The sequence below is a fragment of the Argiope bruennichi genome, chromosome 4 (assembly GCF_947563725.1).
Source record: "Argiope bruennichi chromosome 4, qqArgBrue1.1, whole genome shotgun sequence".
Classification (NCBI taxonomy): domain Eukaryota; kingdom Metazoa; phylum Arthropoda; class Arachnida; order Araneae; family Araneidae; genus Argiope; species Argiope bruennichi.
The window spans coordinates 43,324,116-43,348,713 of NC_079154.1; the positions used below are offsets into that span (position 1 = coordinate 43,324,116).

Consider the following 24,598-nt stretch of genomic DNA (forward strand, 5'->3'; position numbering starts at 1 on the left):
AAATTATATTTAATCCATGAAGTTGTAAGAAAAATTATTAGTATTGTATAGATAACTTTATAGGTGCAGAAATAGCAAATTTTGATAAATTTCATTTCCTTATAATTGGGTATGCATTCAATAACTACAAAAAATAGCATGGAAAATCAATAATAGATAAGTAAGTTCTGATTTTGAAAGCATATTGGAATTGCATTTAATGTGTAATCAAACATTTCAGAAAAAATTGCTTTTTTTATTGTATAACTTTTATTGTAAGTGGACTAGCCTAAATCAAAATTCCTTTTATTATCAAAGACGATCAATAACTCTCTTTAAGCAATGCTGTGGATTTAAGTAGATGACTGTCGTATTCATTTCCGTCCTTCTCGGAAATTGCAGATATTTAATCTATAATATCAGTCCACTTTCATTAGGTTCGACGAACTTTTAACCAATAACTTTGCATCATCGATATTGAATGACGCTACGAAATGAAATGGCTGGAACGATTCCCCTGATTCTTCAAGAATGAAATAAGAATCTTCTTCAAGAACGACTTTCTGCTGTTTCTTTTTCTTATTGAAACAGCTTGAAACTTTTCTTTTTATTTGAAATACGATATAATAGGAAATGTAACAGGAAAAAAAATGTAAAAGTTCACATGTAGAAAACATTCGATTATGAAATAGTATACTGATGCAATAATCTAAGAAAAGTTACATATCACGAAATAAAATGAGAAAAGACAATCTTTCAATTTCTTCAAGAGCGAAATAAGTTTTTCCTTTTAAACTATGTTATTTTTTCCATTTTTGAAAATTAATTTTATTTACTTTGTGTGAGAAAGGACTATTGGAATCATTATTTCAATGATGTCATCCATTGCATGAGAAAAATAATATTCTCAAAGAGTTGTTTATTTATTTCCTTATATCATATAACACATGATTTTGTTTTGGTTTGAAGTTTTTGAAGCCTCAAAATGTGTAGGAAGAATATAAAGGGCATGTTTCGTAAGAAGTTATCATCCGAAGAAGCATAAAGAATAAAACGGGCATCAACGCAAAACGGCGCGGTGATTTCAAAAAAAAAAAAATCCGTACATTTTCAAATTTAATTTTTCTAGCTAGCAAAATGCGTTTTGGAACTAGAATAAATTGAAGTTTTTTTTTTTTTTTTTTTTTTTTTAGCTGCTGATTTTCTAAAAATTGACCGCTGAACAATACAATAGTCGCGTGATCATTCCAATCCAGTTTAAAGCAAGCAAAAATAAAAAAAATAAAAATAAAAACTGGCCTTGAAAAAACGTTTTGGATTCCAAATTATTTTGGCTCCACATCGTTTTTCTAAATATCGACGCATGTGTAATCTGATAGTCACGTGATTGTTTTAAACCGGTTTCAACAGGTTTTTGATGAAAAAAAATTTTTTTTGAACTCGATTCATTTTGAGATGGTCAAAAACCACCGCGTCTTTAAATGTCTGTGATTGCGAGATATGAATCATGTGAGAACATGATTTTGTTTTTCTATCGGATTGAAACCAAGTGATTGAAAAAAATTTAAATCAAGTCCTCATATAATGACTTGAAATTTGAGATGGCAGATTTCAGTTTTTCTTTTTTTTTTTGTTAATTTTGTTTACGATCAACAAATAAAAGGAACTTCTTTATTTAAATAGAACAAGAAATATGTTTACAAACTTTTGTCTTCATTTTTATTATAGATAGCTAACGTAGAGAGAACCTTTTAATTGTAGCCCAGTAGTTAATTTTTAAATCCAAAGAAGTTAGGATGCAATTCCAGTTGAAAATAGGCACCGCAAGATGAAAAGTGTTATGTTGTTTAAATCGATAAAGACGTTTCTAGAAATATTGTTTTAACTTTCATTTAGCCTTCGATCCTGTAAATTATACTTAAAAATCGAGGTCCAACATTTTAAACAATAATAGTCCATTCCTATGCAACTAAAACTTGCTGAGTTATGAAGGTTTGAATTTTCATATTTTATGCATATCAACGACCACACATAAGAAATGTCATTCATTAATTGCTGCTTTTCCTCATGTCCACCACCACTAAACAAAACTATCTCCTCGAGTCATAATAATCAAAGTTTTATAATTTATATTTTCATAAGTGCAGAATTAGCAGATTTATATTTTAAATGTTAGTATCTCAAGAATATTTCATTATAACAACTTCATGAAATTTTGCAAAATGTTACAATTTTTTCAGGAATTATATTTTGTGACTCAAACCACATAAAATATAAATCTTTAAAACGTCTTTTATTCTACAAGATCATATTGTTATTCCTCTTAGCTTAGAAATTAATTGTTACGATTAGTGTGTGATGCCAGAATGTGATCATAATTAAAATTTTAATTAGTTTTAGATTAAAAGCACGCATAATTTTAGAAATAGTTTGATTTTTTTAATGAATGTCAAAATTAATTCGAATGTTTCGAAAGAAAAAATATTAAATCTGATTATATGGTTTCTATACTTCTATAGAGAAAGGTTTAAATAATATTGGTCGAATACTCTGCTGTGAAAGTATTTTTCTGTTTTTTTTTTGTACTTAAGAGAATTTTTCAATGTTACTTTTGAATTGACTACGATTCAACAAATATCGCAGTTTTTTACCAGTTTCGATAAATAAAAAAAAATATTGAAAAATTATTAAACTGAGATTGTGCCAATTATTTACACACTTTAAAATCAGACGTCAGTCTTAGCGCATTCAGATAGCTTGTGGTGAAAGCTTATAAGCCAGTTAACAGCTACGCTACACGAGCAATTGCTTTTGTATTGTCGTCATGTTACTGGGCAACGAACTGTCAGGTTCTATCTTTCGCTGATATTGATTCGCAACATTGGTGATCCGGACGTGATCCTTCAACCTTCGTACAGCTGTTGTCACGCAATCTACCCACAGCAACACAAAGCCGTCAGGCTCACTTGACGCAGCAACACAAAGCCAGCAGACTCACATGATGCAGCAACAGCATCCTCAACCACTCACCCACATATGCTAGCCATAACACTTGGTGGTACTCAAATGGGTACAGGCACATTAGACTCAACAGCCAAACACATCACCACTCAACAGCCACATCGTTCGTCACATCTTCGCCTCACTGGAGGGAGAGTCTGTGGTGAAAGCTCATAAGCCAGTTAACAGCTACACTACACGAGCAATTAATTGCTTTTGTATTGTGATCATGTTACTGGGCTGCAAACCAAAAGGTCCCAGGCTTTATTCTTCGCTGATACCACTTCGAAATAAGCTTCTAATTTTAGTTGCATTTTATATATAAAGAATACTTACATTTTTGTTTTAAAGTTTAAATAATTACTTTCTCTTTGTTAAGCTAATTGGATAAAATGATAATGATAAAATGAATAAAATATTTGTTTGAAACAAGATTTGAAAATAAAGTTCATTTTTCAAATAATTCATGCTAATCAATTTATAAAAGTATTTGCATTTTTAAAATGGAATATTTATTTGCAATATCTTTGTAATTTTAACTTTGTAATAACAGTTTTTGAACCAAATTACACGACTAAGCAAAATCTATTCTCATCGCATTTGATATTTCAGACGATCCTAAGTTTTGCTGTCAAAACCCGTAAATGATTGATTACAACGAACTGAATATTCGAGATTGAATGTATCATTAGTTGAATTGTTGATAGCATCACGTGCTCTAAGTTTCCTGAAACAAATTTCAGGTCTTTAATGTGGAAGGGAAATACATTGATTTTAGGATGAGAATTCTTGTTGCAAATTATAAATACTGACTTTTAGAAACTCTTCTCTTTCAAATTTCGGTAATGAGTTTTAGAACTGGATTCCAATGCTGGATCTTAAAATTTAACACCAATGCAAATTTTAGTTATTTGTTTATTTTTTAAAACTTATGTACTTTAAAGGTTGCGTAGTATTTTTTTAATTTATAAGCATGCAGGCAAAATAATAAAGCCAAATTATTCCAAAAAATATTTTATGTAATATGGGAATTTTTTCATTTAATATATGTATATGTATTTGAAGTTTTAAATATATTAATAACAGATAAGGGAAATATTTAGAAAGTAGTAAATCGATCGTAGTTATCGAATTCATGAAAATAATTCGTAATAATATATTTTGAATTTATAAGATGTTAAATAAAGTTTGTTAACAAAATTATCTATTATTTTGTCTTCATAAATCACAATGTAATCGAAATATGATTGCATATTTAAGACGAAATATTTAATAATTACAAATCTTTATATATATATATATATATATATATATATATATAAATATATATATATATATATATATATATATATATATTCTAATATTCTTATTATATAGAATTATATATTTTTCTACGAGCCTATTTTCTAAGATAGTATTGATTTGTTGCAAGAAGACTCTTGGGAACTATACTTTTTTTATATATCTCATAATATAGAGAAGTGATTTATAGCAGTATCGATTTGTTTATCTGCTAAGATCTTTTGTTATCAGACATTGCATTTATATGAAAAAGTCTATGAATTCCATTTTTATGAAGCAGAAATTGCATTAAGTGAATCCACCAAAGAGTATTATATACCTTTGTTTTCATTAATAATTTTGAATTTAAGATCGAAAAAATATAGAAAAAAAAATATATATATAGAAAAAAAAAACCTTCTCTCAAATTTTGAGATAAAAAACGCACCAAATTAATAATAAGAAGAAAAAAATCGAAAATTTTAATTGAACAGACTTATTAATAAAACAGAATTCCTATTTAATAATTTCTAGGAGATAAAATCACTCATTTTCATTATTTTGGCATTTTTATATTTTTGGCAGACATTATATTTTTCATATTAAAAATTTTACTTATTTGTTAAGTATAATTAAATAGTTTTGCTAATAATTCTCTAGTATATAATTACGAGAACGTATTTTCACGCGTAGAAGAAAAAATTACATTTGGCTTTAAATAAATAATTAAAAAATATTATTGTTCCTACCACGTACATTAGAAAAAAAAATTATAGTTTCTTCAATAACATTGCCAGTTTTCATTGAAAAACAGATAATTACCATCATTATTCCTGTGATATTCTGACACATGATTTTCAAATTAATCATAACATTTTCATTTCGATATTATACACTTTGAATATTTTTCATTCAGTAAGAGTTCATTTAATATGGCATATTTATTTTACAAAAAGTGCTTATTTAGCTTTTTATATATTAAGAATTAATTAACCATGCTTATTGAGGGCTGAATATAATATATTCGCTTAGTATATTTTATTTATAGGTGATTTCGTAATCTTAAATAAACGAAAAAACTCTGCGACCATTTGGCTGAATAAAGTAGTTAAAAAAAAAACCTTTTTTTATAGTTTCTTCAATAACATTGCCAGTTTTCATTGATAAACAAATAATTACCATCCATATTCTTTTGCTATTCTGAGACATGATTTTTCAAATTAAACATAACATTTTCATTTCGACAATATACACTTTGAATATTTTTCATACAGTAAGAGTTCATTTAATATGCTATTTTTATTTTGTAATAAGTGTTTATTTAACTTTTTATCGATTAAGAACAATAAACTAATTAACCATGCTTATTGAGGGCTGTATATAATACATTCACTTAGTATATTTTATTTATAGGTGATTTCGTAATCTTAAATAAACGAAAACACTCTGCGACCATTTGGCTCAATAAAATATTAGAAAACAGCTGTTACAAAGGACCTAAACAAAATTATTATTATATTACGAATTTAATAAAGAATTCATATTATATTAAATTACTGTTTAAGTGCAAAATTTCTCCAGAAATTGCAAGTAAGACATCAACATATTTCAATATTCTTATATTCAGAACTGCTTGCACCTATTAGAAACTACTTAGTGCCTAAAAAAAAAAAGGAGATTCACTTCTGTATTGTGTAATTAGTTTATCCATCATGTTTCCAACAAGAGCAAATTGCAAGCCTTAGATCAATATCAGCATTCGGTATTAGTTTTATTTTTTTCCCTCCTTTTGTTACTATTTTCATTCTTTATTGCAACTACGTTGGTAAAATTAGTCAATATCGTAAAACGCTGACTGTCGCGTTAAATGAAGCAATCATAAACGGCTTTACTTTATTCTTTTATGTTTACTTTTTATTTGTTTTCACTGCAGCGCAGCAGTTTATCAATGTGCTGGTATCTGAAGCATGAAGAAAATACTCACTTTTTCTTTATTTTTTTTCAATGCACGGCGTCTAACATTGTGTCATCTCATTGACTATCCATTATTTATTTGTTTGTTTTTTCTGTGTGTGTACGCTATAGTAGCTTGTGTATAGTTTTTTTCCTCCTTGATTTCTTTCCCACGCAGAAATACGAAAATTTTGTTTTTGGTTTTGCTCCGATTTGTTATGTCGCTAACATGTTATTTTCTTTTACTCTTTTCTTTTTTTTAACAATTCACCGTGATAAATAAAGACAACTAAGCAGAAAAGGCACGATAAATTGACGTAAGGGAAAACGATTTTGTCGTTAATGTTGATTAGAAACGCTTCGATCAATTTTTAAATTATTTCTTTTTGAGGGATTCTTTTTTTTTTACGGATAGAAAAGAAAATGCAACCAGGGAATATTCAAAGTTCCAGTCAATAACAACATATGGAAAAGAAATTACTGTTTTGGTAGTTCCTTTTGTTTTTAGCGTATGACACGTTTGACATTTGTTCGCTAATTGCTGCCACAGTTACTCTGACAAATAATGTAAAAGTAACAAATCGTACTTTCATGATTTCTTCGCTTTGATTTTATAAAGCATTTTTCTGACAAAATAAGTAGTTAAACGAAGGGAACCAAGAATAATTTATATGCAACGAAGCGTTTATTTTAATGAAAGAATAATTTGATTCAAATGATGAGTAAGAAAATGGAAAAGGAAATGGCTGAAATAATTCGTAACTTGTTAATTATTAAGTGTTTTCTGCAATTATATCCATAATTTAAATGCATTAAATTTGGACAATTTATACTAACTCAATAAAATATCTGCTTATTTAATTATTGTTCATTTCACCCCACCCAAAAAAAAGTTTGGAATACAATGTATGAGAATTCTATAGAATTTTGTAAAATCGTTTTGTTTTGAAAAGATATATTTGATGATATTGGAAACATAAAATGAACAACTAAGGTTATTTCTGCGTAAAGAGTTGAAAACCAAATTGCTTGTTGTCAAACGAAATACTTCAAACATTTAGAATTGCACATACAGATATTTCATTCTGTCAGCCCAAATACTTCATTTTGCATGTACTTTTCACAGCTGTCAACAGAAAAATATTAAAATGAAACAAGCATTTCATACTTATTCCCTTTAAAATTGCCTGATTCCATAAACTGTCAATAGTGAATATATAGTTATTTTCACAATTTCATACAACTGATGTAATATAATGCGCATCTTTTAAATTCTTGATTAAATGACTGCTTTTTTTATTACTGATTATTAGGGATTGCAATACCGGTATACCGGGATACCGAATACCGGTATTTTGAGCCATTTCTACAATTTTGTAATACCGGTATTCACACGTTTAAATACCGGTTTTTCGGTATTTACTAGAAATTTTTTAAATTGTCTCCATTATATGTTCAGGGATCGCCAACATAGCAAAATAGTATGCGTTTTCGTTTTTATGTCTCCCTAACGGGCGAAATTAATTAGCTAATTAATGGCTTAATTAATTGCTTAAATCTAAATGAGCGAAACATGGATTATCCCTGAAAGATTATACTGTATCCATAACGACAGAGGGGCAGCAGTTATGAAAAAAGTTGGAAAGTTGATTGGTGCAAATCAGCAGTTGTGCTATGCACATGGAATTCAATTAGGAGTAATAGATGTATTATACCAAAAATATAAAGAACAGAAGAATTCAAACACTGTGGATATAGAAACTTCGGATTCCAATTTTGAAGAGAGTAAGAGTGAGAGTGATATTGACAATGAAGATAATGACAATGTAATTGTTGAAGAAGACATTGATAATGAGAATGAAATATTAACCTATCAAGAATTGCTTCCTATAATTTATAAGGTTAGAAAAATTGTTAAAATATTTAAACGTTCCCCTATAAAAAATGATATATTATTAAAATATATACTAACTGAAAATAAAACAGAATATATGTTAATATTAGATTCTAAAACACGTTGGAACAGTTTACTCCTAATGATGGAACGATTTTCGAAGCTGAGAAATCCAATCCAAAAAGCAATAATCGACTTACACCTGTAAAGTAATTTTTCAGATAGTGGATTCGACTTAATATCCAGAACTATATCAGCTCTACTTCCAATAAAACTGACTATTGAGGCATTATATCGGAGAGATTCTAATTTATTAACAGCTAATGCAACAATAAATTTCATGTTGCTGAAGAACAGCACACATTAGTATATGAAGAATTATATATTACATTGAATAATCGCACAGAAGAAAGGAATATCGAAATAGAAAATGTCTTATGGTATATACATAATTCTAATGATTTTAAAAATGAAAATGAAAAGAAAGAAAAAAACAACCAATTCAAATCTGATTAAGTTAGAGTAAAGTTTCGTAAAATTTTTTTTTCACAAACCTATACACATTCAGAAGAATTCGGTTCAATTATCGAAGATTATGATGTCACTACTATCGATAGTGAAAAGGAATTGTCTCTTGAACAAAAATTAGAATTAGCCATAAATAAATAAAATAAATAAATAAAAAATTCAACGAATCAAAATACAATACAGAAATTAGCTATATCCAAAACCATCCGATAAGAAATCGATTTATTTGACGATGAGGAATTTAGAGGTAAATACTTGGAAAAAGTATATCGCGCATTGCTAAGAGTACCACCAACTAGCGTAGATGCCGAAAGAGCGTTTTCGACAGCTGGGAATTTTTACACAAAATTACTTTTCAGGCTTAATGACAGTACAATGGATGCATTATGTTTTTTAAGATCACATTTCAAAAATTTGTAATAGTACCACAGACTGAATAGTGATATTTACACTTTTTTTGTGATTTAAATAAATAAGATGTTTCTTTACTTTTTTGTGATTATATACTGTTATAATTTATAAGTTATAAATTATTTTTTGTGATCTTTACACTCTCTAATAAAACTGGCAAATAAAAAAAAAGAAAAACCTCTGTTTTCTTTCTTTTTCCAAAATTTCTAATACCGGTATTAAAACCGATATCCCGGTATTAAGATTTAAAAAATACCGAATACCGGTATTGAAATTTCGGTCCGGTATTGCAATCCCTAATGATTATGTCTATGAAATTTATAAATGAAGAGTTTTTTAAGTAATTGAAGAAAAGATGAATTCTCTACTGCATTTATACATTTTCGTAATTATTATGGAAAAATTCTTTTTCCCATGATGATTAAGATTCCTTTATCTTAAGTATAGCCGGCAAACATCTATTACGGTGTTAGAAAGCAGTAAAAGTGCTTATGGGAAGGCATTTAATGTTTATAAATCTTGAGGAAGGAATTTTCTCTACATTTAGCCAACATAGCATGTATTTTTTTGCGTAAAGTATAATAAAATTAATGCTCTGACATCCTTTTTGTAGCTAGATGATATGCAAAATATATTAGGTGTTAATCGTAAAATTTAGTTAATTGAATCTTTTAAAGTAGAATTGCTTGTTTGCATTTGTTCCAATACAATTTTGCTTGATTTCTAAGATTTCAAATCTTGCAAAGTTTAATCGGCACTTATAATCAAACTATAAATGCTTTTATTAGATACCACTGCTCATTTTCTTCTTCTTAACCTCTTTAACCTTAAAATAGAATCTGCCGTTATGTAAGCTGCCAAATCTGAGCATGCGCCAGTTGCTAGACGTTTTCGTCACATAAATTCTATATAATTGAAGACCCTTCCGATGATGTTTCTGAATTTCCTTCATGTTCTTACTTAATCATTTATTGTAATGTCATCGTGTGTGTGTGTTGCTATATAAATAGATGCTTTTGATATTTTGCAATATTCGATGTGTAAATCTCCAATAACTTTATTATACGAAATACGATAGGAAGAAATCAAAAATCGCATGTGATTAAATCGGAAAATTATAACAAAAACATCTATAAACCTCTTATACAAATTAAATTGGAGTGAATTCTTTGAAACTTCGTGACGAGTTCATAGCACAATAAGTGCTTAGGTACTTGTAGCATTTCTAGATTAGCTAATGGTTTTCAATGTATGTTTCTTATAACAAAAATCAACATCAGCAATTTTTAAATCGAAATAAAGCAGATTCATGTACATGCAATTACAGATTTCAAATTAAGCATGAAAATATTATTTCAATTTTCCAAAACATATTTTGTTAAAAGTTGATTCTATTATACCTGTATTTAATTTTCTTGAATCTTGTATCCAGCATCAATTAGAATTCGTATCTTGCATAGAGATTTCCCAAGTTTATTAATATATGATAATCCAAATTCTATATTTTATTTCTGATTATATGGCACATTTTACAAATAAAGTTACACTAATTCATTAAATTTAGATACTTGGAATTTCTTAAAACATTTTGTATGCATTTATACGAAAATCCCCATAGTATACTACAAATTATACAAATTATTCGAGTAATCATGCCGTGATGTGCAAAAAAATAAATTATTTATATTTCGAACAGTTCATTAGATAACAAATTGCTTGATAAATATATTTTCCTCCTTTTAATCATAAATTAATAAATAGTTTCTTCTTTAATGTGTGCTATGCTTTCATCTATTTCGAGATTTTACTCTGAAGGTAAACAGTGGATCATCTCTTGAGATGATGAGTAAATAAAAGCAAATGTAACTGGATATTTTCTCTCTAAATAATTGATTGTTGCGAATAAGTTTCGTCTCCTAAATAACATCTTTATAGACGAGTATAAAGACTAACTCAGAGGTACAGTAAATGACATTGAAATTATCATTCGTGTTTCTTTTCAAAATTAAATGCACTTAGCGGATTTTAAAATATTTAAATATTAATTTTTACCTTGATGGTAAATACAGTTTCATCAGAAATCCCTTCAAAATATCCTGATTAAAGCATTTTGTAACATTGAAATTGATTTAGATAAGATGTTAAATTACAAATTTTAAATAAAATTAGAATGTTCTAGAGCATTACTGCAATTCATCATGCACTCATTGGAAATATAACTTAAAGTATTGCTTTGCAGAAACAGGTAATATTTTGTTACTAAATGTTTATAACATGGGTAAAAAGAAACCATTATTTTAAAAAGTCTCCTAAAGCCCGAGAGCAATTTTATAGCCATATTTCCTTGTTTAGAACATTTCCAACAGCCATTCTCTCTTTAAAATCATTGTTTGGCACTTCTGGATGGTTGGTAGATTTTTCTAACCCTGAAGGTCTAACATGAATAAAATGCATTTTTTTTCAGATAATATATTTCAAGAACATGAGGTTGAAGGGTTTATACTGTAATCAACAATAAGTATGAGGAATAAATTATTTAACTAAATATCCCCCGTAGTTGTTTCATATTTTTAGAATAGTGATGATAGACCAAAATTAAATGTTGAACGTTTTAGAAAATGATGTTTTATTCTGATGTAAAAACTTGGAATTAAGGATCAACTTAAGGAACATCTTCTGGTAATTATTTGTTTTATATTTCGAAGACTTTTCAGAGTTTCCCTATTTTGTTTTAATCATGATTATGTTTTATTGTTTTTAGTTCTAAAGATGTAACTTGAATAAAATGCATTTAATCAGATAATGTAATTCAAGAAAAAAAATGTACATTACGTGTTTAAATGGTTAACATCGCAATCAGTATGAAGGTAAATATTAAACTGAACTTCATCAAGAATTTTTTTCATATTTTTAGAATAGTATTTATAGACCCATATTAAATGTTAAATACTTTAGAAATGATGTTTAATCCTAATGTAAAAGATGAAAGTACGGATCACCAAATTTCACCCCATTTTCCTAGATTTTTTTTAAGTGTAATCATGTTGATGAAACACTATCTATAGGAAAGTACTGAAATTGTACTGTATGAAATTCCTGTATTACCGTTTTGTTACCTACCTCTTTAGAATTACCATCTTAGTGAATATAATTATAACTATTTATATTTTAAGCAGGGTGAATATTAGTGAAAAATAAATCTCACACCTGACATTCCTTTTATTTATCTGTTGCATTCAACTTTTCTTATAATTTCAGTTCCATGCATGTATGGAGGCATAAAATTTTTATTCTTTAAAATACATTTTTTTAAAAATTTTATTTAAATATTCTATGATTATTTTTGCAATCAAAATGAAGATTGCTATAGATGATTGTTATACATTTAGCAAATGAAAGGAATACACACTTTGTGAGGAATTTTAAGAATTTATTTTCTCTTTGATTTAAAATTGTTTACAAAATAACATTAGAGAGGAATATTTAACCAATGCTACTATAGTTATTTAACATATTAAATTGATATTTTAAATTCTATTGAAAGTGTGAAATAGTATCTTGAAAATCAAGAGTTATTTGGGTAAAATCTGAGATTAAAGTTCACTGTACAATTTTGTACTGATATTTGAGATAAGCTTGTCTGTCCCCATTGTTAAGATTATAAAAGAACAGCGCTAAACAAGTTGGTCGACGTTTGGAAATTTTACCAAAACGTGATCCAAATACTGAGAATGGTGAGATTTTTCACGAGGGTCTATCCGCTCAGAATTCTAAAACGACAATAGGAGAGAATTCTTTTGCTTTGCGAATAACAAGTCCTCCTAGGAGTTCAGAACCGGGAAGAAAGCAAGTCTCTGGAGATCTTGCAACAAATGTGGACCTTTATTTAGTTTGAAGCTCTGAATTTTGAGAAGAATGACAAACCAACTTATTTCATTTATATTTAAAGCACGGTTGTTTCCTTAAGTACATTCTTGTTGATACTGAAACCAAAAAGAGATCCTTATTATAAGAGGAATGTTGAAATAGAGTCAATCTACAAAAGGTCAAAGTCATAGAACGTAAATGTGTGTGTAATCGGATTCCTAACCTTACTTAATTGAATACCGTAAAATTTTATCAAACCATTTATCTTCATACAAGAAAACACTTAATGTTAAATCTAAACAGATCGGAAAGTTTGAATGTACATTTCATGAGTGTGAATAAATTCACTCATTAAACCTATCCTTGAAAACAATCATAGAAAAAATTGTCACAATTTATTCAAACAACTGTTAAACTGGTATATGATAGGCAAATGATTTAATCGACATTTAAGGCTTCAACAAAATTTCAAGACTATATTACCTAATTTCATGAAATAATACATTCGCATAGAAGTGTATCAGCATTTCTTAGATGTTTCTAAATTAATTACATTTCTAAATTAATTACATTCTTTGATACAAAATTGATTTATATTCCTTTATTTTTATTATATTTAACATTGTTTTTTACATATTCATTTAAGAATGCTTCGTAATAATGTTGAAACTTCGCCATCGCTCTCATAATATTCAGGAGTCCTTTGGATTGTAGCACTCGTGTATTCTCTAAGCTAACATATTATTTTAACCTTATCAGAAATTTATTATTTGTTAAATGGCCAATTTAAAGTAGGGTTTGGAATAAATTTGATTTTATTATTTCATTATATCTATAATAAAGGTGGAATAAATCAAATTCGAATAAAATAGAAATTAATTAAAGTTGAAATCTACTTTTTTATAGTGAAAGTGTGTTTTTGAATTCTGACTTCATTAAATTCTTTTAACCACTTTGATCACATTATCACAAAAATATTCAAATATAAAATCCTGTAATAGTCATCGATAATCATACTGCATCGCTTATAAATAAGCGCGAGTTACAAGTTTTTTTTCTCTCTAGTATACTCATTGTTTGAAAACGTAAATTAAGAATAACAAGTAGTCTTTCAAGTGGTTTCCAAAACAAAATGTTCTCGCATCGTTAATCTAATACTATGTAATTCTTTATAGTTTCGGATTACAAAAAAAGAAATATGCATTTGATATCTAGTTAATAGCGAAAGACTGTTGAATTTCGATAGCTCTGGCGTTTCTCTATCTATTAAAGTAATCAAAGATAAAAGATAAATTATATTTATACAAATCATAATCATTTTGAGAATCAAAAATTTCTCTTCATTCAAAATAGCAGAAATACAACAAGGCATAAAAGCGAGATATTCTTAAATCATGAAGCACTAGTATCGAAATTATCGAAGTATTAGTGCATCTCTGATATCGGTTTCGATATCAGAGAATATCGAAGCCAATTATTCTCTGAACTTTCAGGTAAAAAAGTAAACTGAATCATTTATTATGAGCGCTAAAATAGTGACTATACAAGTTGGTTCATTATTAAATTTCATAGGAGACTTCTTAATTATTTAGAAAAAGTATAGAGTAATAACAAAAGTAAGTAGAGATGACGAAAATATTTTAGTATATAAGAGGTAAATAGTAGAGAGGGCACACAAAAAAAACCAGTTTTTCAATGGTAAATGTGCAAAAAATACGCGCATTAAGATGTAGATTGTTTTGCTTAGATCATAATTGAAAACAATCAATTGGCGTAATTGACCGCATAGATTTTAAGCAGTAAGCTGTTTTCAATATTTCTCCAGATACTTGCTTGCAGTTCCAATTTGATGGAGTTCAGATTATTACAGGAAGCTACTTAAGGTTCGAATTATATCACAGCAAATGGATTAGTTCCGTGGCTATAACGATTACTTAACTTGGCAGTCATGAATTTCTTCTTTACATTTAGATTATATTTTTTAAAGTCCCATTCAAAATGGAAAGTAGATTTTCAGTTGTTCTTAAAAGGAATATGTTATGCAAAAGATTCTTGCTGATATTCTTATCTATAAGCCTCTGCTATGGATTTCGATTACTCTGAGTGATCTTTCTTTCAAACATGTGTTATAGAGAAGGTTCAATCGTTGAAATATTAGTTTCTTTGAACTATAAATATATTTTTCATTTACTTGTTTTTAACATTTTGTTTAATACTCCTTTTAAATACAAATTTTCCAATACAAAATTTGGCCATTTTGATCCCCTCCAACAACCTTTATATTTCTGCCAAATATTTTAATTACACCTTGTAAATGTAACTAAGAATGATTCAAGGAACTTAGAGCAAAAACATTTTCCAAATTTTAGTATGTCCTTAAGGATAATCACTAATACAAAACGACAAACAAGAATCTGGTAACGAAATTAGTCGCAATTAATTTTCACACAACATATGCTTGCAAAAATAATATTATAATATGAAGAGTTCAAACGTTTTATGACTAAATAACGTAATTACCGAAAAACAGATGCTTTTTGTTTCCACTGTGTCTATTTTTCTACTAGTTTTCTGGCCAGACATCTTTTTCTATGTCTATCTGTCCAGACATGAGCTAATTACATTGTCTCTTAAAAATCTCGAATCCAAGGCATGCATAATGAATTGAATCGAGGATATTCGTTGCATTGATACCAGCTTTATATCATCAACGGTACAAATTGAGAAACAAATTTCTAGACTAGGTACTCGCCTGTTAGAAAGCGTTATTGCTACTTGTCAATTAAAGCTCCAAAAGTCCTTCTAAAGATATTATCAGCAGTTTACAGTACGATAAGCATTGCAATTTGCTTTTAGGAGAGAATGAGAATGAATTGCTCTTATTTGATTGCTTTATGTTCTCATAATGGCGATTTCTAATACTTATAGATATGTATCGGGGCATTTATGACCAAACTTCCTAACACTTATTATGTTTGCTTTTGTTTACAAAACTAGGTCTTTTATTTAGCCAATATTGTTTTAAATCTCAAAGAAAAATTTATGACCACAATTATCATAAGGTGTTTTAGAAATTTGATAAAAGTTTTGAATATTTGATATACATATAAGTAAAAGCACATTTTGCCAAAACACACCAGAAAATTTGCGCTCTTTAAAGCTTTAATTTTCATAGAATGTTTGCTTTGTTCACCACTAAAACATATAAAAAATATCGGGAAAATGATATACATAAAAGTAAACTTCTATGAAAATGAATTTATGTGATTAGCAAATGCTTATATATTTAAAATTTTATTTCAATTTATATTCGAAAATTCATTTGCATATAGTGGGTTACATAATGTTTGCAAGACAAATCCCATATGAATCTAAAATATAATACTTATTAAAATTGCATATTTTTGATCAAAATTTGAACTTTCAAATTGCAATTTAGGGTGAAAATAATGACAATAATAAATAAGAGCTGAAACATATATATTAGAAGAATGCAAATTTGAATTGCAAAATATATATATAAGTCGATACATATAGACAATGTAATACAGTATAAAAAATACCAGCAACGGTTTATTGTGATTAAGTTTAATAATATTCTTTAAAAATAAGATGAACATCGACTTGAACATATGCGAAAACGTTATAAGAACTATCGTTTTAAAAATGCAGGCTTTACTTAATAAAAATCTAGTTAACTTTTTTCGTTTTACAAATACTGTTATAGTTAGCCCTTTATCACAGTAACATATTGCACGCAAATATTACACGCAAAAAGAAATATTCCGCTTCATAAGTGACGCAGTCAATTTAAAGCGCTTGACAGCTAATCCCTTTTTATAAATTACAGTCTTTAAGGGATTATAAATCCAAAACCGTACGGAATAAAGCTTATATAATTTTTTTGCTCTCTCTTTTTCTCAAGTCTTTGTTTTTCAGCTCTTATCTCCAACAGCGTTATGTTTGTATTCATTCTTAGTCCATCACATGGTAGGAATTTTGCATTTTTTGTTCATTTTTTTTTTCCAAATCCTCTTCCATTCATAACTCCAGAATGCTGCCGATAAACGAATATCTCTGCATTGAGACACTAGTTATGCAGAAGATCATAGAGAAAGTTGACATCATCAGTCATTTTAATGACTTTTAGATGATTATTTCTGCCCTCTCGTCGATTATTTCGCTTTCGGAAGAAGATGAAGAAGAAAAAAATGACTGTGTTTGACGAGTTGAGCGATGAAAAAGAATTATAAAAGATTCTTTGTTCTTTGTTAGTCTGGGTGTAATGTATTCTCAGAGGTCATTATTTACAGCGGCTATTCAGAAAAAAAAAATACAGAGGAAGAAGCTTGTGCAAGCCTCTTTCTTATTATTATTTCTTCTTTTTTTTAACTTACAATCTTTCTCGTTGAACTGAGCTAATGTAAATTGATGATAATAAGTGTTGACTGATTGCCTCAGCTCATCTTAGTTTGTTTTAAATTTATTTTGTGCGAAGGAAGCTAGCGCTGCCGCTTTCAAGGATTCTTTTCTTTTGTTCTTGATGGAAAACAATGAAACTAATTTAACTAGCTCAAAACATTGTTGGAACTATCTCATATTTTAAGTACCTGGAGAAAATACTTGTATAATTTTCATACATAATATCATTTTTTTGAAAAGATTAAATATTTTTGGTATGCTGATTTTATAGCTTAAGGTGGAATTCTTATAAATTGATATAAAGCTGAAAAATAATAAAAATACAAAATATTATATAAAATCTTTTAAAGAACAAGAAAAATATGGCTATCACAGAGTATCCAAAGAAATAGCTTGTAGGGCATATTCCATCTAGCGTCTTCGGTTCCTTTCGTAACTAACGCATATTAATTATTAATTTCACATTTTTTTCTGAATATGAAATGCAAATTTTTAAATTAATTTTTTCACTAGTTGGAAAAGAATGAATAAATTATAATTTGAGGTCAAGTTTTAAATACAGTGATGAAAAAAATACTAAATATACTCGCATGATAAAATTCTATTGATTTAAAAATCAATTATATTGTTTACTAACGCTAAAAAACGATATAATAAATGTTACAATACATATATTTTTTTAAATAAGCCATTATATACTTATATTTTCTTTTGTTTCTGTTAAGAATTTCAGGTATCAGTAAATTTTAAGACACAAAAATAATAAAAGTTTACTCAATCCATTGGTACGCATTTATTAAGAAGAATATTATTACGGACATTACAGAATCCGGAAAACATTGACTCTTATAGTATTTTGATCACGATTAGAAGCTCTTAGAAACTACATTTTGTGATATGCCTCTTTTCTTGGTTTGTTTAATAATGCGATTATCTTCACGTTTTTGTACAAATATAGAAAAAAAGTTATTAGAAAGGTTTTAAAATTAGATATCGGAAGATAATTTTCAGCACTGAATATAATTCTTTTATTCTCAAAATTTACTATAAAGTATATCAACAAATAAGTAGCATTAAACTTTTTACATTAAATCCAAATGCTTAAAAACGAGTTGCAAATTTTAATGCAAGAATAATAGAACTGTATAATGGCATTTCTTTTGATAAGAATTTAAAAGGATATAAATTTATTTAACTGAAATAAAGTTTTTGTTTTTTCAATTACCAAATTCTATTCTTATTCTTCTATTGCCAAATTCTATTCTTACATATTCAAATTTTAAATGATATTTAATAGAGTCAGATTAAATTAGGCTTTTTTTAAAGCTTTAATATAATTGTATGTAACTGAATAATTGGGACATGAAAAATAAATTTCTTCTTTTTGCTTTTTTGAGCAAACAAATTGCTAAAGAACTTAAATTTCAAAATTTTTCAATCAAGTAAGTTTCGATAATTTAAATATCAGTTTATGCTCTTAGTCTAATTAGTGCCAATTATTAACCATAATTTAAAACTAATTTTGAAAATAACAATGACAGGATATTACTGTTTGAAGATTGTTAGTAATCTTATATGTTCTAATTTCCCTTTCTACAAAAAAAAAAAAAAAAAAAAAATATGTTGGATGAAAATTAATTATTTATTTATTTGAATTATGGTATTATCTGTATTTTACATTATATAAATGCATTTTATTTTTACTTTGTTTATTATTTTAGTTTTTTTTAAATACCTTTTTTGATTTTAGCAAAATGTATCCAAGAGTTTCATTTTTGATGCCAGTTTATAAATAATAATAGCCACTTAGTAATCTTTATAAGATGAATTTCTTGAAAGTGAAATTCAAAACGCTGTAACAAAAAAAAAGAAGTTAATTAAATTCTTGAAGAGTTTTTCATCTTCTTTTCCAAAAGTGAGTAAAGTCGTTTGCTCCCAAGAAAAAGTAAAAATTTGAAAATCTCGTTTCCTCTATTTTTACGCTTATTATTTTTTACTTCGTCAAAATTCATGAGGTTGAGGGAAGGTCGGAAAAGACATCGATTTATTTTGCAGTAGAAATGTCACCGGATTGAACCCTTGGGATTCACCGACAAGTTGTTGAGAGATAATACGTTGTGTTTGGTTGCTTCATTTGTGCTCAGACATTTTATAAAAAAATGGCGTGTTTAGTGTAATCACTGATAACCGTTTTTTCTTCATATATATGGTTTTTGTATTTTTCAGAATGAATTATCTGATTCATTTTGTACGTCGGAAATTAAAATCCATTATAGAATTTAAGAGAAATAACCTTATGTAGCTTATCAAATAATACGACTCCAAGATTATGGTTTATTGCATGGAAATTCATGAAGTTGTGGAAGGTTGGAAAAGGCATCGATTGCAGTAGAAATGTCACCGAATTGAACCATTGGGATTCACGACAAGTTGTTGAGAGATAATTTTTGGTTGTTTCATTTGTGCTCAGACATTTTATAGAAAATGGCGGGTCCACTGTAATCACTGATAGCATTTTTTTTTTCTTTATATATATGGTTTTTATATCTTTCACAATGAATTATCTGATTCATTTTGTACTTCGGAAATTAAAATCCATTAGAGAATTTGCGAGAAATATTCTTATGTAGCTTATCAAATAATACGTATCAACTCCAAGAATATGGTTTATTGTATGGGAATTCATGAAGTTGTGGAAGGTTGGAAAAGACATCGATTGCAGTAGAATATCACCGGATTGAACCCTTGGAATTCACCAACAAGTTGTTGAGAGTTAATACATTGTTTTTGGTTGCTTCATTTGTGTTAAGACATTTTATAAAAAACGGCGTATCTGGTATAATCACTGATAACATTATTTCCATATAACTGTTTTTATATTTTTCAGAATGAATGGTCTAATTCATTTGGTGCCCCATAAATTAAAATCCATAACATTTTTTAACGAGAAATATTGTTATGTAGCTGATAAAATTTATACTATGTGTCGATTCCATGAATATGGTTTGTTGTGTCTCTTAGAATGCATTATATTGATTATTTTAATTGTCTAAAACTGTAATTTCCAATACAGATTTTTCAAGAAATATTTTATGAGACTTGTCAAACATTCTTTACTTAATGATATTATCGCATGTTTTGAATTTTATTATTTAAGAAACTGAATGTGAGTCTCAGAATTTTCAAGAAATTTTCTAATATAGATGGCTAAAAGTGTATTAGAAGCAGTTTTTCAAGTATATAGCTTATTTTTAAAAAAATGAGTCGTTTTTTCCTTTTAGATGATTTGACTTATTATATAATAATATGTATATTTGTAATTCATATCTGTTTATTATCGTTGAAATGGTCGGTGCATTCAATAAAATTCCATACATAAAGCACATGAAAGAAAGAAATTGTTCAACAAAAGTTATAGTCTGTCGGAGATGAGTTGTCGGATGTGACATAAGAACTGCGTGATTAGAGATATGTCACTTTTATATGGTAAGTTAGGAATCGGACATGAATCAAAATGTATTAGTTATGGCTGAATATCTCATTAATAATACGAGATTGAAAATAAATCAATTATCAGAAATAAGAACTAAACGCTTTCAACTGAAAGAAAATGGCAGTTATTATAACTATACAATTTCTTCACGACCTGTTCAACATTTCATACTTTTCTCTTTGTAGATAAATGAACTCGAGTGTCGACTAATCAGAACCATGCACTATATTAATTTTATATAATTATAATTTATACATAATAGTAATATTTTTTTAATATTTACATACTTTAATACCTGATATAACAGATTCTCTTTGCAGTGCAAGTTCAAAAGGAGACATCTGATTCAGGAAAATCATTATTTATTAGATACAAATAAACTTCTAAAAATTTTCATTATCAATCGAAATTCAAGTTTTAGTAAATTTACAATGCTTTTTCTAAACTAACTTTAAGTCACTTAACAGAAATAAAAAACGAAAGCCAAACCTGAGCTCAACAACAAATTCTTAATTGCAGAATCATTAAATTTGATATCACTGCACACTGACATCTATTAGAATATGATCAGTCTTTAAAAGAAGTTTATATTCGAAGAATTTTTTTTAATGTTTTCCCAAATTGGTCAGTACACGTGACTAGAGGATTTTCACATGTGCTTCTCATCAGTTAACATATACAAGGCGAGTTCTGAAATACCTTTTTGAACTTTGAAAGTGGCATCAAGTTCGTTTTTAAAGGGAAACAACATGAGGATGAGTACAATGGCTATTATCGAAATCAGATCTTTCAAATAAGATATAATAACGTGTAAAAACTGAATACTTTTTTTGAAAAAATAATTTGGACATAATCAAACTTTTAAAATTATTTATGAGATATACAGGGTGTTTATAAAGTCTCGGACCCATTTTGATGTTTAATAACTCATAAAATAATGAAGATATAAACAAACTTATGGCATTTATCGATGGAATAACTCATATATTTTCCTTTTCAGGTTTGAATATTTTTACTTTTGTAAATATCGTCTGCGCGTGTGGTTAATTTCAGATAATTTCATTTTCCAGCCTAAATATCTGTACTTTTCTAAATATCGTCTGCTTATTAATTGCATTTTTCTGTCTTTTGTTTTTGGCAACTATTGCTATGTTATGTTTACTTTTGATGTGTTTGTTCTATGTAGTACTTTTGTATGTGATGTTTTATTCGAGCGGATATTAATGAGAATGCATACACCACAAGAGAAAGAACAGATTTTATGGTGGTTCATAGAAACGAAATCGATAGTGCAAGCACAGAGAAATTTCAGAATTTACCAAAAAGATCCTCCAACGTTTTCAGGAGGAGAGTGTCGAACATTGATGACCTAAAAGCCAGAATTACAACCGCAAAAGGCTCTGTGGATGCCGACATGCTTGCCGCTACCTGGCGTGAAATTGACTATCGACTTGATATTCTCCGTGCGACGAAGAGGGCACACGTGAAAGTTCATTGACAAGGGTCATGAAACTTTTTGAGTCTATTTAACCATTTATGTTATTAATTTTAATCTATCTTTATTATTTTATGAGTTATTAAGCATCAAAATGGGTCCGGGACTAAATAAACACCTTGTATTACTACTGCTCTAGAAGATTTCGTTTTGATTTTAGATGAATTTAGGAAAGTAATGAATACATCTTCTGAAAAAATTCCACCCCTAATTTATCAATTTTTAACAATGACAGTATGAAATTTCATTTAAATATGGCGGTTTGGAATACATATTGAAAAAGGAGAAGTAATTTAAACTATTCTCTCAGTTGGTGTACTGGAAAATGTATCTATAAAAATTCTGGGAAGTTATTTCAATTCAAAAGTTATTAAATTCATCATGCTGTTAATTCAATAGTCATGTCTTATCATGTGAGTCACTACTCTATATTATAGTTATTTGATAATTTTTCAGCATCATTTATTTTCGTTATATCAAAAATTATGCAGCTGTTCTGATTTTTTTACTAATTTTAACAACATCGTTAAAATATCAACATCTCAATATTATTGATATTTTACAATTTTAATAGCACCGTTAATTATTTTTTCTGATGAGCTATTTAAAAAATTACAAATTTCAAATCTTTTATTGCCATCTTAAAGCCATCATTTTATTGATATATAAATAAATAAAGCAATTCTATAATGTTTTAAAAACTGCTTAAGCATTTAAATTTATTTCCAGTTATCAAGAATAATTCCTAAAAATTCAATTCTTTACAATATTTATTTTCTTGATATTCTTTCATAGTGTTAACAACGTGAATTCAGAAAAACACAGCAAACTTTTGACAAAAAGTTTTATTTCACTAAAAACGAAATATTTATCTCCATTATATTGTATTCATTATACAATATAATGAATACGGTTTCGGTGTTTGCAGAAACTTTTTAATGTATCTAAGAGATATTTTTTAACAAAACCTTTTTTCAAAGGAAAAACTGAGTAAATTTGAAAAGGAAGCAAAGATTCATTTTCCAATTATATTTGAAAAACAGAAAGAATTCATTTAAGGAATTATTCATTATTAATTGAATGTTTCTATCCTCCCTGTCCCAAAATAATATTTTTATTCAAGATGTATTTGTTATTTTGTTTATTGTTACGCTTTGTAATGAAAATATTACATAAATACAGTTTAATCATTGTTATTATAATTATTAGTATAATTTAAGCCTGAGTCTCTTTTTATCAGAGAATAAATATTACAGAAATAAAGTTGGTATCAACGAATAGATATGTTTTAGAATTTAAAAATAGTCCGACGATTATTTTTCGGATAATATATTTTAAAGTTCCCGCCAAAAAAAAGACTAAATTAAGTAAGAAGAGATGCAATAAAAATAAGTCATCGGGAGATATATATTACTTGAATATTTTTAGCAAAATCATGTAATGACAAATGGAAAGTTTTGTTATATGCTTAGATGAATAAATTTTTATTCACTAGTTGTCTTTGATATTTTTAGCTAGATTACGGGACAAGTAATATTAGGAGAGTAGCTATTTAATTATATTTTATTTTGCAAGTAAACAATAATAAAAAAATACATGGAACTAAAAACAATATTATATCTAACTATTCTTTGAAATTGTACAAATATTTCCAAAAGGCAACTGAAATTTTAATGTTGATTTAAGTTATTATTTATAATGTTTCTGTGTTATGAAAAAGCCCCCTGCTGAAAGAAATATTGACAGATCCATATATTTCCTTTTCGCCTTTCAGTCTGTCAGACTTACACGAAATCCCTTTCAGCTATCACCAGATATTGACGCCTTTCTGACAGACGAAGGAAAATAGTAAGCGGCTCTGTGTGACATACTCTAAGAGTTTGGGCAGAAAAGAAAAATAGTTTCATAATTTGCAATTTATTTGCTAGCATAATTAACAAAGTTTTCTTTGAATATCCTTCCGAAATGAGAATGGATATTGATTTTTATAACGGATATAGTATTTCTAGGTTGGCTTACTGCTTTTAGATTGTATCAAACTCTATACAGAAATTGTTTAAAAGATCTACAAGGGAAAATACGTTGGACCTTGATTTACAGGATATTGTTTGTAATTATTTTCCGGGCACTAAATGTTTATAACAAAGTGTTTTTTAATTTTTTTTTAGATAATTGCTTAAAACTTTAACATTTTTCTCTCAATTATTTCAGAATATACTATTGCTAAAAAAAAAAAAAAAAAAAAAAAAAACCTATTTTTGTACCGATTTGCAAT

At 27.7% G+C, this 24,598-nt stretch overlaps 1 protein-coding gene across 1 annotated transcript in view; it reads left to right on the forward strand.

Annotated features, from left to right (window-relative positions):
* The window catches only part of LOC129967030 (neuroligin-4, Y-linked-like), a 176,228-nt gene that overhangs the window by 87,429 nt on the left and 64,201 nt on the right, over nucleotides 1–24,598 (forward strand). The gene's annotated exons all lie outside the window — the stretch shown is intronic.